The 17,323-nt window shown below is 44.8% G+C and overlaps 1 long non-coding RNA gene across 1 annotated transcript in view; it reads right to left on the bottom strand.

Annotated features, from left to right (window-relative positions):
• Window positions 1-17,323, bottom strand: part of LOC139032185 (uncharacterized) — a 230,336-nt gene that overhangs the window by 187,018 nt on the left and 25,995 nt on the right. Inside the window, exon 2 of the long non-coding RNA XR_011484701.1 lies at window positions 5,267-5,385. This is a non-coding gene — a long non-coding RNA (uncharacterized lncRNA). The remainder of the gene's footprint in view (window positions 1-5,266; window positions 5,386-17,323) is intronic.

Here is a 17,323-nt window from a genome sequence, read left to right as displayed (position 1 = left end):
CCTACAGTGAGGGAGACCTGGGTTCAATCCCTGGGTTGGGAAGATCTCCTGGAGAAGGAAATGGCAACCCACTCCAGTATTCTTGCCTGGAAAATCCCATGGATGGAGGAACCTGGTAGGCTGCAGTCCATGGGGTCGCAAAGAGTCAGACACGACTGAGCAACTTCACTTTCACTTACGACAGTAAAACATCTTCCAAAGTTTAGGACCAATGAGAGAGAGGAAGCAGGAGGTGCCAACTCCTCATTTTCTACCTATGACATTGTGATTTCTGATAATAAATATATATTTTGTCTTTGTCCATGTTTCTGGCACAGACCCCCGAAACCCTTGACATTTCCCAATAGATAAAAGCCATAAAGATGTCTTCAGTGACTTCTGGACAGCACTTAAGCATGGAGGCGGGTTGCCTGGAGAGCCAAACTTGGTTAGAAGGTTGAAACTTTTAGTCCCACCTCCTTGGCCTCAGGGGAATTGAGGGAGTCTGGAAGTTGAATCACTCACCAATGGCCAATGATGTAATCAATTACGCCTACATGATGAAGCCTCCACAGAAACTCAGAAGAACAGAGTTCAGAGAGCTTTGAGGATGGTGAACATGTGTTGCTGCAGGGAGGGGACCACAGGGAAAGGACACAGAAGCTCCAAGTCCCTTCCCCATGACTTGCCCTGGGCACCTTCTCCACCTGGCTACTCCTGGTAATTTTTTTGTAAGAAACTAGTGATCCAGTAAGTAAAATGTTTCTCTGAGTTCTGTGAGTCACCCTAGCAAATGAATTGAACCAAGGAAGGAGCCACTGGAACCTTCAATCATAGCCCATCAGTCAGAAGCACAGGTACCCTGGCATCTGAAGTAGGGATGGGGAGTGGTCGCAGGAGGACAGTTTTGTGGGATTGAATCCTTAACCTGTGGGATGTGATGCTATTAACCTCTCCAGGTAGTATCAGAATTTGGGTAATTGGTGTTATTGGAAGAAAGACACACAGGCACACACCAGACCTGGATGTAGAGTTGGGATCATTGGTAAGTGCTACATCAGTGAACAGGCTTTCAGAGGCAAATAATGGAGAATCCAACTCAAACTGGATCCAGCAGTATGGAGATTGACCTTCTCGTATCACAGGAAGAGCAGAGGGTGGCCTCAGACAAGGTCAAGTCAGCATCCTTGCGACACCCTACCAGTGGCAATGGAAACTAAAACTTTTCACACCCAACAAGAGGAAGCAGAGAAATCTCTGCCCCAGACATGGAATATAAATCTTTCCATGATCTGATCTGATTGGGCTAATTTGGGTCACTTACATAACCAATAGCTGTCACCAAGTTAGAACAGTGGTTCTCAAATTTTTTTCCACTTAGGACCCTTTAATATTCTAAAACTGGACACCAGAGAGCTTGTGTTTAGGTAGATTAAAGGTATTGATGTGTATTGTATTATAAATTAACACTGGAAAGTTTTCAAAACATTTGTCAGCTTATTTTAAAACAACAATAATAAACTCATTACATGTGAACATAACATATTTGTTATTAAAAAAAAACTCCTTGTTAAAGCTTAGTGAGAAGTGTGGCAGTGTTCCACATTTTTGCAAATCCCTTTAATTTCCAGTTAATAGAAGACAGCTGGGTTCTCATATCTGCTTCTGCATTCAATCTATTGCAATATCACATGACAGCCTCTGGAAAAGTCTAGTGTATACTCATAAAAGAATGAGAGTGAAAAGGCAAATAATGGCTTAGAATAAAAATAGTTTTGACCTCCCAGACCCCCTGGAAGGGTCTCAGGGACTTGGAGAATTGGTGCCTTAGACTATTTGGAATTGCCCTCTGAAGCAGGAGATGAAGTGGAAATCTGAACAAAACTGAATTCTGTTAGAATAAAAGGAAAGAGTCTGGGTTTCAGTAGCAATCAACAGCAACTCCATCACTGATACTGAAAACACACCAACAGACCAAAACCGCTGCCATCTACCATCTCCTATGCTTCATTTTTTCTAAGCATTTTGATATTAAGGACAGAATATGAACACAAGTTGGAGTACAGAGTAGTAGTTTGGATTGATTACAAAATAATTATGAAACACTGACTACAATGATTGGACATGGGAGGAAAGCGGAAAGAGAAGATACACATGGTCTCTGGCTTGAGGAGTAGGCGAATGGAATGGTGTGGACTGAAACAGGGAACCAGACAGGGGGCACGTTTGGGGCAGAAATGATGGATTCCACTTTGAATACATTGACTGGGGTCTGGGAGAAAGCCAAGTAGAGCAGTCAGGACCCAATGCAGAGATGTGGGGCTGAGGGAAAAGATCCTAGGCGAGTGAATGATGACTGAGGGCTCTGTAATAGGGCAGGTGCCCTGGGGGACCACGCAGACAGGAGATGGAAGACAGCCCAGGGAGAGTCCTGAGGACTGCCATTTTTAAGGGTGGGTAGAAGAGGAAAGACAGGCAGAGGATAAGGAAGAGAAGTTGTCTGAAAGCTACAAAAACATGTTCTAATCCATGGTCTTGAGAGCATTCGTGAAGGGGTTAATGATGACCAAGCAGGTGTGATTAAGCCAGCTTACAGGGTTTCACCAGTGGCGCTAGTGGTAAAGAACCTCCCTGCCAGTGCAGGAGACATAAAGAGACGTGGGTTCGATCCCTGGGTCAGGAAGATCCCCTGGAGGAGGGCATGGCAACCCACTCCAGTGCTCTTGCCTGGAGAATTCCCATGGACAGAGGAGCCTGGTGGGCTACAATCCATGGGGTCACAAAAAGAGTTAGACACGACTGAAGCGACTGAGCGAGGGAGCAAGCAAGAGGTCTGTGAACGTGGGCACAGAACCTCACTTGCTGGCAGCCTTATTGACTAGCCTGCAGCCTCCAGCCTCCTCCCTATTAAAAGAAAAAAAAAAAAAAAAACCTGCTTGAAAGAACTTCTAAGAATATTTTTAATGACCATCTAATCTTTTGCCCCATGGATGTACCATCATGTAATGGGAAGTGCTCACAACACATTAGCAAGTGAAAAGAAAAAAAAAGACACCAAACAGTGTAAGAAGAAAGACTCCTGTTTGGGGGTCTACCTAGACACTTTGCTCTAAGTGTATCCATGTGTGTAAGTTGGACCCACACAGGGCTGGATGAGACGAGGCCCCGGGGGTGTGCTTGGTCAGGATTTGGCTCTTCAGTTCTATTGACTGCAGCTGCTGGCTTTGTAAGCTGGTGAGACTTTGAGGGGGTGGTGTGAGGATTAAGTGCCAGGTGGCTGGAGAGGCTGAAGATGAGTTTCTTGGGAAAGAGAGAGGAGAGAAAATGGGACAATTTCCACCAGGATTAAACCTTGGAGAAAGCTCACAGATGCTTCAAATCTACAGAAAGGGGCAGAATTTGCTGCAGAGTGTGATGTAAACACCTCCATCATTTCCCTAGATATTCTGGAACAATCTACTTCACTCAGCAATGAGTTAGGAACTGGCATTGGGTAGGACTGGGGACCACAAGGACTGGCCTCCAGAGAGCACAGAACAACAACCACGAAGGCAACCCAGGGAGGCTTAGCTGTGCGTGAGTTACAAAACCAAAACATCCGTAATGCATGCTAAGTCGCTTCAGTCGAGTCCGACTCTTTGAGACCCCATGGACTGTAGCCCACAAGGCTCCTTCAGGGTATCTTCCTGACCCAGGAATCAAACTCACGTGGGTTCTCTACCACTAGCACCTCCTGGGAAACCCAACAGCCATAACAATGCTACTACTAACAATTATCTTTTTTTGAGCACTTTCTCTATACCAGACAATGCTCTAAGTACTTTACATGTATCAACTCACTAAATCTTCGTCATAGCCTTATAGCATAGCCACCACAATTATCCCCATTTTACAGATGAGGTAACTGAGGCAAAAAAAAAAATATTTTAGTCATTTATAGAAGAACACAAAGCTAGTAACTAGCCTAACACCTTGCTGAGAGGTTTTGCTTTTATCCTCTCAGTAAACTAAGCAATATGCCCTGCTAGAAACTAGAACAAAACTTCAACCACAGTTGTCTCTGGGTTTTAAGAACATGGGTGATTTTTTGTTTCTTTATTTATGCATTTTCTCTATATTCCAGTTTTTCTCTAGTGGTCAGGGGTAACTTTTTTAATTATATGAAAGTAAGAAAACATTTTATTTCATCACCAATTACATAGACATCAGTTGCAACTGATCAGAGCATATCTGAATCTTCTCTTTAGAAAGATTTACATTTCAATGAGCAGCAAATTCATAAATGGAAGGAATGTGATCTCTCATCAGCAATTGTGAGAAAGGAGGGGAAAATGTTTCAGACTCCGAATGCATCTCACTGCCCACCAACACCTGGACTAACTGCTCCAAAGAACAGCCCCCAGAAAAAAGCAAACCCTGCAGGGGCCACGGCTATAACTGAATCGTGTATTGGGGAGGGGGGTGTGGATGTGGCAGGCAGGGGGTGGGGGGGCTGGTAGGCCAGTGACCTGAATCTGAAATCTGGCATCCTGGACAGTTGGAGCTGAAGAACATGTGAACTCTGACTCGTCCATCTCGATATTCCTTTAGTTTAGCACAGTGTTACACCGTAGGGTTCAATAAACGTTTCGTGAATTAGTTAATACGATTTTCCCAGCAAAAAAGGGATGAAATCCACACCCAGGGATAACACTGGGAGGAACTTCCTAATCTAAAGCATATGAAACCAAAGCATGGGTCCAGAGAGAATGAATTTGCTTCCCTGGGGTATTTCCCATCTTGATAAGACTTCAGTCAGCTTTACAGGAGTGAAGAGGTGGAAGGATGGCCATGGTGACCTTTGATGGTCCTAGTGGCCTGGGCAGAGGCAGCATGCCCTAGCTGAAAATCAAATAAGCAAATAACAAAACAACTCCAGGCCTGGGTTGAGTCCCAGCTTAGCGAGATTTGTAGAATCTGGGGGCTTGTGGGGACTTCAGGGATTTTCTCATCCCCCTCCCCAATCCACAAGCAAATCCCTCCCACTGTCTCACCATCTGGCAACACTCCAACCTTCATCTGACCACACCTCCCTGGTTTCCCAAAGAACCTGTTCTATTAACAGACACTTGGAAAGACATTATACAATTGTCTCTGGAAATGTCTATCCCATGCTGGACAGATGTCCTGAATTATCATTGTACGTACAGCCTGGTTGATAGCCAAGCCATAACATCCTGAGAACCCATTCTGCTGTCTCTCGTGGCCACTGGGGCTAGAGCCTCTCATTGAAATAACACAAACCCACCTGCCAGTTTTCTCCAGGATTCCTGATTCATTTCTTCAGTTTTCCGAAAAAGACGAATCACTGCTAACTCTGTGATCTTCACAAACTCCCTGATCTTTCTTAGGCCTCCATTCCCTCATCTGGAAAATGAGAAAACCAGGTCAGACGATCTCTCACTAAAATCTGATCCAAGGCTAACACTATCATCCTGTGATTACTCCTGCTGGTAAAGTGGCAGGTGGCAGGAGAGAAGGGACTCGGGGTTTACGCGGGTGCCACTGTGAACTCTAGGTAGAAACGGCCTTGGCAATGAGCAAAGGCTGAAAATCTGAAAAGTGTGTGTATTCACACCTGAGAGCTGGATGGCTGCCCAAGGCTCCAAGAAGACAGAGCGAGGCCAGGGGCTCAAGCCACCTAAGGGGACGACACAGCTATCGGGCTAGAGGAGAGGGCACCCAGATCCCATCCAGCTGCACCTGAACCGCACAAAGATAACTCACCTGGGGATTGGCGATTACTTTGGGGGCTGACATAGGTGGATCCCAAGATCAGAGGAAAAACTGGAGGCCAGGTTCAGGCAGGCAGGGTCCAGAGTGGATCAGGGCAAGTGTGGGACAGCGAAGAAGCCCAGTGTACCAGGAGACCCTCTGGAAAGGGCTCCACCAGCATGGCTCATCCGGGTCACTAATCTCCACTAAGTCTCAAGAGAGAAAGTCCACTAGCTGGGGCATGGACCCACCTCTTGTTTAGACCAGGGCAGGACTTTACCGAGACCGTGTCTGCACCCACCTCCTAGATAGCACAGTTGGTAAAGAATCCGCCTGTCTATGCAGGAGATGCAAGAGACAGGGGTTCCATCCCTGGGTCAGGAAGATCCCCTGGAGGAGGAAATGGCAACCCACTCCAGTATTTTTGCCTGGGAAATTCCATGGACAGAGAAGCGTGGCGGGCCACAGTCGATGGGGTCACAAAGAGTCAGATATGACTGAGTGAACACACACACACACTGCACCCACAGGTAATTCCACCCTGTGAAATCAGGGTGGTGTTTTCAGAAAAAAAAATAAAATAAAATGGATCTTGAGCAGCTGATACACATGTTCTCATAATCATGAAGTTTCATCAAAATGTCTGGTTGAAAAGCACTAGAACAGGCGAACCAAGGACACTACAACAACTCCTTCTATAGTAATTTCTAGGGAAAGGCCTATACAAACCCCTTCCTGAGATTATCTCAATGGATAGATTTGCCTAGAAATAGAAGAATGAGCAAGGCAATATCTTTAGTTATTTCCACATCTACAAGAATCAAATTTTCAGGACAACCAAGGGGGCCTGGAAGGGTTGGTATTGTCCTTTAGTATATCATTTTATGTGCGATAGTACAAAATCAGGCTGTGGCATTTTTGGCGTGGTGGTGGTGAGGCAGAAGGGGACACGATGGGGTGAACTGTTGCAATAACCACCTTTAGTCTGGCTGGGTAACATCTAATTTACCTGTAGACGCGCCTTCAGTGTTGCAGGTGTTTACGTCAAGATAGCCATCTAGATGTGTTGATAGGCTGCAGGCAAGTTGCCCTCCCTGTTGGAGCACCTGGGATTTACAGACTTGGAAGGGGCGTCCCCATGCAAGCAACTGTCAAGAATGATGGATGCTGGAATCTCAGATTGGAAGGAGGCATGAACCAGAGGCCTGAGCCCTGGGAACCTGTTGGAACATAATTCCATTCTTTTTTCCCTCAACTATTAAGGACCGATGACTGGTGATCCTTTCCAAGTTGCCTAGAGGACATGGAGCCACAGCACCAGAAAAGTGATGGGAAAGATAGTGGGAGCAGCTTAAGAATTATGTGTGGGGAGTGGGGGTTAGGGAAAGGAGGGGAGGGGAGGTGGTAGGGGACCCAGCGGGTGAGACCAAGAGGTGATTTTATATGTCAGTAAGAAACTAGGATGATTTGCCTTTGAAATTACTGCTTTGGACAAGAAACTCGATTCTGTATTCTAGCTTTAATATCCATCACCTTTCGCCTCATTTTTAAGCTCAAGAGCCTTTTTTCATGACCTTCTGAATTACCCTGCCCAATTCATCTTTCTTTCCACTTCCCATTCCCCTATTTCCTATATAAAATCTGGGAAAGACTCGCATGTTAAGCCTTCAAGATGTTAAAGTCCACAGACTTTAAATAGCAGCTATCTTTTTCATGCATATTGTCCTGACCAGGTTGAAATGCATTTTCACTTATACAATCTCATCTCATTGTCACATCAGCCTGTGGAAAGAGTAAGGCTGGCCTTGTTTTTCTTCAAAGTTAGGAAACAGTAATAGTGAAATAAGGTTATATGTTCAAGATAATGTACCTGGTGAGGAATCAAGCAGAGAGGTTAACCTCAATGTGGTTTTTTTTTTTTTAGAATTAAAAATATCTTTCATACGTGTATGTTTTAACACTATTCACAAGTTTTACAATGTGACGGTCACATTCATTTACTGCAATAGCACTGATCTTAAATCTGCTTGCAAGTAGCTCACACAGAATCGTCTTTCTCCCCCTGCTTTACTGAGGTATGATTGACAAAAAAAAAAAAAAGTATATATTTAAGATGTACAGTATAGTGTTTTGATATGAGTAGATGTCTAAAGATTACCACAATCAAGTTATTAAACATATCCATCCCTTCACATGTTACCATTCATGCATGTGTGTAGTGTGTGTGGTGAGAACGCTTAAGCTCTATTATTCTTCTAGCAAATTTAAAGTATACAATACAATATTAGAGGACTTCCCTGGTGGCTCAGATGGTAAAGAATCTGCCTGCAATGCAGGAGACCAGAGTTTGATCCCCGGGTGGGAAAGATCCCCTGGAGAAGGGAATGGCAACCCACTCCAGTATTCTTGCCTGGAGAATCCAATGGACAGAGGAGGCTGGCAGGCTACAGTTCATGGGGTGGCAAGAGTCGGACACAACTGAGTGACTAACTCTTTCTTTTCATAGTCACTGTGATTTACATTAGCTTCCCAGAATTTACTCATCTTATAACTGAAATCTATGCCCTTAAACCAACATCACCCCATTTCCCCACTCCACCCCCTAGTCCCTGAAGACCACCATCTTTCTCTCTATTTCTCTGTGTGGTTAGTCACTCAGCTGTGTCTGACTCTTTGCAGCCTGCCAGGTTCCTCTGTCCATTATGCTTAGTGAGATAATCCAGACACAGAAAGACAAAGACTGCATAGTATCATATATACGTGAACTCTAAAAATGTAGAACTAGAGAAATAGTTCATCCACATTATTGCAAATGCAGATGTTCCTTCTTTTTTAAAGCTGAGTCATCAGTTCAGTTCAGTCACTCAGTCATGTCTGACTCTTTACGACCCCAAGGAGTGCAGCACACCAGCCTTCCTGTCCATCACCAACTCCCAGAGCTTGCTCAAACTCATGCTCATCGGATTGTGCCATCCAACCCTCTCATCCTCTGTCACCCTCTTCTCCTCCTGCCTTCAATCTTGCCCAGCACCAGGATCTTTTCTAATGAGTCACTACTTTGCATCAGGGGTCCATTGTAAATACACTCATTTTCTTGATCCATTCATCTCTTGACAGACACGGCATGGCTGTTTCCATAGCTTGGCTATTGCGAACAATGCTGCGATGAGAATGGGCATGCAGATAACTCTTCAAGATCCTGATTTCATTCCTTTGAACAGACACCTAGAAGTACAAGTTCAAAAGTTCTTTCCCTAACTCCACACTGCCTGAAATCTATCCTCTCCTCTGCTCACCAGAGGGAAGCATGATTTGCTCTGAACAAAAGGAAGGAGAACACAGCAAGGCTACTTCTTGAAATGGGAGCCTATTCCGGATGCTCATCTGGCTGGGAGGGACTGTCTAATCCACGCATCATGAAGCCATGCACAGAGCCAACAATGCCTCACTCCGCCATCTTTGTTTTGCAGCACTTGTAATTTGGGTAGAGCATGACCCAACCTGAACTCCAAAGCTGAGTCCTGATTGGTCTAAGCTAATCAGATAATTTCACCCAACTTATCATAGGAATGGGTCCAGCAAAGGGAACCATAAACAAAACAAAAAGACAACCTACAGAATGGGGGGAAATATTTGTAAATGAAGGGACTAACAGGGATTAATCTCCAAAATATATGGATACAGAGAGCTCATACAGCTCAGTATCAACAAAACAAACAACCCAATCAAAATGGGCAGAAAATCTAAATAGACATTTCTCCAAAGAAGACATACAGATGGCCAAAAAGCACATGAAAAAATGCTCAGCATCACTAACTATTGGAGAAATGCAAATCAAAACTACAGTGAAGTATCACGTCACACCAGTCAGAATGGCCATTATCAAAAACTCTACAAACAATACATGCTGGAGAGGGCCTGAAGAAAAACCTCCTACGCTGTTGGTGAGAATGTAAATTGGTACAGCCACTATGGAGAACAGTAGGGAAGATCTTTAAAAAACTAAAAATAGAGCTACCATATGCCCCAGCAATCCCACTCCTGGGTATATATCCAGAGAAAACAATAATTCAAAAAGACACATGCACCCCAATGTTCATTGCAGCACTATTTACAATAGACAAGACATGGAAGCAACCTAAATGTCCATTGACAGGGGAATGGATAAAGAGGATGTAGTACATATAAACAATGGAATATTACCCGTCCATAAGAAAGAGTGAAATAACGCTATTTGTCACAATACGGATGGACATAGAGATTATCATACTAAGTGAAGTAAATCAGATGAGAAAGGCAAATATCAGACCCTTTCTCTTATATGTGGAATCTTAAAAAATGATATAAATGAATTTGCTTATAAAACATAAACAGGCTCATAGACTTTGAAAACAAATTTACAGTTACCAAAGGGGAACCGGTGGGGTGCAGGTGACAAATTAGGAGCTTGGGATTAACATATATACACTACTATATATAAAATAGATAATCAACAAGGACCTACTGTAAGCACAGAGAACTCTACTCAATATTATGTAATAACCTATATGGGAAAAGAATCAGTAAAAGAGCAGATATACGTATATGCGTAACTGAATCACTTTGGTGTACACCTGAAACTAACACAATATTGTAAATCAACTATACTCCAATATAAAAAAATTAAATTTAAAAAAAAGGAAGAATTGGTCCAAGAAAGAACAATAATTCAAATAAGTCAATCAGTTCATGGTACCCTTCTGGGAATCACAATAATTAGTTCAAGTTAGCCCAAGAAGAATAAGCATAGGACCATAACCAACCTCATGGGCATATGACCAATACAGTCACCCAGGGCTCTTTACTTACTAGGATTCCATAACTGGTTTAATATTCTGGTTTTTCCTTTGTGAAATTCTCAATAATTTTTGAACAAGATGCCCACATTTTCCTTCACACTGGATCCCACCATTCCTGCACAGGACTCTAGTCTGTTGGTTGAGGGTGGACAAGAACAAGGAGTGTGCTCCTGTATGCTGCCATCTTGCAACCATGAGAAAAGCGACCTGAAGACAAAGCCAACACATAGAGGGCAGAACCGAGAGACTCACAGAGAGCTGGCACCCTGACTGGGTCTTGCCTGAAGTCCGCCACTCAACTTGACTTGCTGATTATACAAGCTAAAACATCCCCATTTTTATTTAAGCCGACTGCAGGGAAATTCTCTATTATTTGCAAATAAGCACATCCTATCTGATATAATGACTAAAGACAGTTGCCTAATGCAATAACTTAAACACTTAGAGCCACATCTCTAGGGCAGGAAAGGGTGCCCTCAGCTACCTCCCCCACATATTCTGCACTCCAATCCCACCTTCTCCATGACATCTGTCTTGCCTGTTGAACTCCAGCTCTCTCTACCTACTCTGCCTTGGGAACCATCCAGGTATCTCTATCATATGTTGACAATTGAATTTTTGGTCTTACTAAAGTTAGAGAAGTCACGAGTAGCCCTGCCAGTCACAGAGTTGGATGTTTGAAACCCCTTGCACCTTCTCCAAAACATACACTCCCTCAGACATGTACAAGTATCAGAATCTGGTCAATGTCCCATCATGATAAAAACTGCTTTGGGGGCCTCCCTGCTGGCTCAGTGGTAAGGAATCCACCTGCCAATGTAGGAGACATGGGTTTGATCCCTGAGCCAGAAAGACCCCACATGCTGTGGAGCAATTAAGCTTGCGTGCAACAACTATTGAGCCCGTGCTCTAGAGCCTAGGAGTCATGACTACTGAAGCCCAAGTGCCCTAGAAACTGTGCTCTGCAACAAGAGAATCCACTGCAGTAAGAAGCCTGTGCACCCCAACTAGAAAAAAGGCCCACGCAGCAACGAAGACCCAGCACAGTCAAAAATAAATAAATAAATATTTTTACATTGCTTTTTCTCCCTGTTGGAATTTCATCATTCATACTCTGGTATTAAGTAATCAGGAGTCACATCATGGATTCTTGCATTTACTAACTTTGTGATCTTAGGCGAGGTTTTCAATATTTCTATGACTCAGCTTTGTCCTTTCTACAACGAGATAATCATTCTTACCTCAGAAGGGAGTAGTAAAGATCAGTATCAGTTCAGTCACTCAGTCGTGTCCAACTCTTTGCGACCCCATGAACCGCAGCATGCCAGGCCTCCCTGTCCATTACCAACTCCCAGAGTCTACCCAAACCCATGTTCATTGAGTCAGTGATGCCATCCAACCATCTCATCCTCTGTCGTCCCCTTCTCCTCCTGCCCTCAATCTTTCCCAGCATCAGGGTCTTTTCAAATGAGTCAGCTCTTCGCATCAGATGGCCAAAGTATTGGCGTTTCAGCTTCAGTATCAGTCCTTCCAATGAATGTCCAGGACTGATCTCCTTTAGGATGGACTGGTTGGATCTCCTTGCAGTCCCAGGGACTCTCAAGAGTCTTCTCCAACACCACAGTTCAAAAGCATCAATTCTTCAGCACTCAGCTTTCTTTATAGTCCAACTCTCACATCCATACATGACCACTGGAAAAACCATAGCCTTGACTAGAGGGAACTTTGTTAGCAAAGTAATGTCTCTGCTCTTCAATATGCCATTTAGGTCGGTCATAACTTTCTTTCCAAGGAGCAAGTGTCTTTTAGTTTCATGGCTGCAATCACCATCTGCAGTGATTTTGGAGCCCCCCCCCAAAATAAAGTCAGCCACTGTTTCCACTGTTTCCCCATCTATCTGCCATGACTTGATGGGACCGGATGGCATGATCATAGTTTTCTGAATGTTGAGCTTTAATCCAACTTTTTCACTCTCCTCTCTCACCCTCATCAAGAGGCTCTTTAGTTCTTCTTCACTTTCTGCCATAAGGGTGGTGTCATCTGCATATCTGAGGTTCTTGATATTTCTCCTGGCAATCTTGATTCCAGCTTGTGCTTTATCTAGCACAGCGTTTCTCATGATGTACTCTGCATATAAGTTAAATAAGCAGGGTGACAACATACAGCCTTGACGTACTCCTTTTCCTATTTGGGACCAGTCTGTTGTTCCATGTCCAGTTCTAACTCTTGCTTCCTGACCTGCATACAGGTTTCTCAAGAGGCAGGTCAGGTGGTCTGGTATTCCCATCTCTTTCAGAATTCTCCACAGTTTATTGTGATCCACACAGTCAAAGGCTTTGGCATAATCAATAAAGCAGAAATAGATGTCTTTCTGGAACTCTCTTGCTTTTTTGATGATCCAGAGGATGTTTGCAATTTGATCTCTGGTTCCTCTGCCTTTTCTAAAACCAGCTTGAACATCTGGAAGTTCTCAGTTCACGTATTGCTGAAGCCTGGCTTGGAGAATTTTGATTATTACTTTACTAGCGTGTGAGATGAGTGCAATTGTGCAGTAGTTTGAGCATTCTTTGGCATTGCCTTTCTTTGGGATTGGAATGAAAACTGACCTTTCCCAGAATACTCAGGACAGGCCTGGCACATAACAAGTGCTCAATAAACATTAGCTATTATTATTTAAAGTATTATAATAATACTCTTCTTCATGATATTGTCCATGGTTATCTTGCATTGACATTTAATGCTTAAGTTGATGTTTAGCTTTTTGTGGACACATGTTACCCTGGTGGCTTAGACGGGAAAGAATCCACCTGCATTGCAGGAGACACAGGTTTGATCCCTGGGTCGGGAAGATCTCCTGGAGAAGGGAATGGCAACCCACTCCAGTATTCTTGCCTGGAGAATCCACATAGAAAGAGGAGCCTAGGGGGCTGCAGTCCCTGGGGTCACAAAGAGTGGGACACGACTGAATGACTCAGCACACACACATATGTGCTTCATCCTTTCCAGAAAGCTCCTTCAGGACAGGGAACCATCAGAACTGGCTGCTCTCGTCTGTCATGCACAGGAGAGGGCTCTGAGCTCAGTACTGGCCCAAGAATCCTTGAGTCAGTGGTCCACCCCCACAAGCAGGCAGGAGGCAAGGATTTCCCTCCCAACAGCTTTGGAAACGTCTAGCTTTCTCATTTGCAAGATGGAGGATCTAACAAATTAACTTTAAAAATTGGCCAGTTAAGGGAAGTTTCTGAAGCTTCTTGATGCGAGAGGGGCAAGACACTCGTTCTTTGTGCCAATTGGAAACAACGCCCCCAAAAACGAGGCTCCACTACAGCTAAAGAGATTTGAGTTAGGTATCAAGAAGCAGCTTCGGAGTGTGTTGTAATTTCCTTCAGGGGATCTTCCTGAACCAGGGATCGAGCGATGGAATCTAGGTCTCCTGCATTGCAGGCTGATTCTTTACCGTCTGAGCTATCAAGGAAGCTGGGGCAAGGGGGATAATTTGAAGGAAAAGAAGGCGGGAATGAGGTGAGGAATTAATGACATAATTTCTCTCCAGCAACCCGAGCTCCTTGGGAGAAAGGTGTGGTAGGAACACTAGGTATTCTTATTCTGAATCAGAATGTCTTCTCTTTAAATCCCTTCTTCTCTTAATACTCTTAACAAAATGAACCATTTCTAGGAAAAGAGAGTAGGAGATCTGAGAAGTGGTTTTCCAATTGAGTGGAGTGTTTTGAAATCTTTCAACCAGGTTTCCCAAACTTTCTCTTTTTTTCCGTTCAGGATCAAATGTCGCCAACTGACCAGACACCGTTCTGTCTAAACAGGAAATCTTCTGTCCCTGACCCCAACCTTCTCCTCCCTTCTCTCCTCATTAAATTTACCCTTTGACCCAAACATAATACAAATATTTAATCTCATTTATTACCTGAAGATCATCTGTGTTTATGCTGTTTATTTAGTGATAGTTACTTCAAAACAAAACAAAAACTACTGGATGGGATTAAACAACTAGCACATCTGATTTTTCCACTAAGGTAAGACTTTTTGGTGTTTATTTAGATAACTGACTGGTCATTCCCCAGACACACCAGTCTCCTTGCTCTTGGGCCTTTCCTAACATTCTCTCGCATACAACTTTTCTCTCTCTGGCAAAATCAGACCCACCTTTCAAACCCTATTGCAAACAGCCCCTTCTGTGTGAAGTCTTCCATGATGGCCCCGCCCCACTCTGCTGGATCAGCAGCTCCCTTCCCTGTCTTCCCAGAATGCCTTGGGTGGACCTACATCCTCAGTCTTATCACAATATGTAATTCCCTGGGACCTACTAGGAGGTTTTAGAGGACTCCAGAATCACAATCCCTAACATCAGACACTACATCTTTCTAGTTTCCGGAACAAAGGCAACTGTCTTAGCTTTTCGATGGGCCAGGGAGCTCATCTTACTAGATTTTATTTAATGAGCTCTCAACTTTTAGGAGTTGCTGTGCAGTCCTTGGAGGCTGGATATAGATAAGGAAGAAAAGGGAATTGACTGGAAGAATAAAGATGGTGCTAAGGGAAACTAGAGAAAAGAGGGGAGGGAAGAGGAAGGATTTTTCTAAAGAGGGAAGAACATATCCTTTGGGAGTGGCCAAGACCCCAAACATCTAACCCCTAAGTTAGTATCCCACGCCCCAACCCCAAGGCCACCACAGCCTATGGTTTGGGGGTGTGGGTTCATCTGTCAGTCAGCTCTGTGTTACTGCTCACCAAGGTCTGGGTTGCTGCCCTGGAGCAGGAACAGGATGAGGCATGGGCAGGCAGGTTCCCTCGGTCTGTCCTGGCACAGCTCACAAAGTCTGCCTCTTGGGCAGGACCTCGCTTTGGGTCCACCCTGCCCCCTCCCATACCAAGCCTGATCGCCTTAGCCTGGGACTGGGAGCAGCCCAGGTCGGACCTCTCGGGATCAAGTTCCCCTTTTAACACACTTCTCAGACCTCGCCAGCCCCCTGTTCTCAGAGACCCATGACTGCCCCAGTCACTCAAGAGGTCATCCAAGGTCCTCACCATGTGATCCGGCCCCTGGTGACTTTCCTGCACTTTGTCCCTACCTGGCTTCCTTGCTGCTGCTGCTGTTTTCTAAGTATTCAGTTAAGGCTTCCCTGCTGGCTCAGATGGTAAAGAATCTGCCTGCAATGCAGGAACCCTGGGTTCTACCCCTGGGTCAGGAAGATCCCCTGGAAAAGGGAATGGCAATGCACTCTAGTATTCTTACCTGGAGAACCCCATGGACAGAGGAGCCTGGTGGGCCACAGTCCACAGGGTCGCAAAGAGTCGGACACTCTAACGGCTGTGCTGGGTCTTTGTTTCTGTGCACAGGCCTTCTCTAGCTGGGGTGAGTGAGGGATGCTCTCTAGTTGTGGCCCACAGGCTTAGGTCCCCGGCGGCATGTGGGGTCTTAGTTCCCAGAGCAGGGATCAAACCTGTGTCCCCTGCATTGGCAGGAGGATTCTTAATCATTGAAATTGTCAGTCACTCAGTTGTGTCTAACTCTTTGCAACTCCATGGACTGTAGCCTGCCAGGCTCCTCTGTCCATGGAATTCCCCAGGCAAAAATACTGGAGTGGGTTGCCATTCCCTTCTCCAAGGGATCTTCCCAACCCAGGGATCGAACCCAGGTCTCCTGCATTGCAGGCAGATTGTTTACCATCTGAGTCACCAGGGAAGCCCAGTGGACTGTCAGTGAAGTCCTTTGCAGCTTCTTAAATACACTAAATAGGTTCCTTTCAAAGCCCTCTGAACTTGTTGTCACTTTTCTGAGGATTCACTCTTTCAGAGACATGCCTGGCCTGTTCCCTCCTTTCTTCACATCTCTGCTCAAATGTCACCTCTTGGGAAACACCTGCCATGACCACCTTACCTAAAGTAGACCCCCATCAGTCACTCCTACTTGCCCGGCTGTACTTACCTTCCTCACACTCACCTGACATTACATCTTCTCCCCACTTGTTCATTGCTTTCATTGGTTTTTCTCTGCCTCTCCTTGTACATACTGTCCCTGATTGCAGAAACTGTATTGTGTTTACCAATGTGTCATCAAAGCCTGGCACATCACAGATGCTCAGAAAACAACTGCTGAGTGGACAGCAGAATGAAGGAATCTGACCACCTCATTCACAGTGAAGAGGCCCAGGCGAAGATCAGGAAGAACTTGTTCAAGATCATACATGCAGGCTCATGTGTGATAGATCCTGAGTCAGCCATGTCTCCTGGCCCCCAGATGGAGGCCAGTGGAATCCGGGGAATGGCCCCCTCACTCACAAACCCCCCAGAGTGGATTCTGAAAGGGAAACTTAGTCCCAGACAGCCCAGTGCTCAAGGTTGCTTTCTGGCTATGCCTGAGTCTCTTCACATCTCTTACTCCAAGTATGTTCTGAATCCAAATGAAAGGTGCTTAAAAAAAAAAAAAAAAAAAACAGGGAAGATGATCACCAGCTGGGGGTGACCAGTCCTGGACTATGCCCACAGAAGGCAGGACAAGAGTCCAATGGATTTGATTTGCAAGCGGTTAGAGCAGAAGGAAGCCCTAATAACAAAGAACAGTTGTAACTGGAATGGGTGTCTGGGACAGGGTGAAATACTGTGAGAACCCTAGAGAAAGAGGAGAAAGCCACAGCTGTCCATTTATCCATTTATGTGACATTCAATCAATCATTCAGCAGATACTCATTGAGCACGCTCTGGAGTGTCTCATGATATGTAAGGACTATGCATGG

The sequence above is a fragment of the Odocoileus virginianus genome, chromosome 30 (assembly GCF_023699985.2).
Source record: "Odocoileus virginianus isolate 20LAN1187 ecotype Illinois chromosome 30, Ovbor_1.2, whole genome shotgun sequence".
In the NCBI taxonomy this organism is placed as follows: domain Eukaryota; kingdom Metazoa; phylum Chordata; class Mammalia; order Artiodactyla; family Cervidae; genus Odocoileus; species Odocoileus virginianus.
This window is presented reverse-complemented; position numbering and strand designations above follow the sequence as displayed.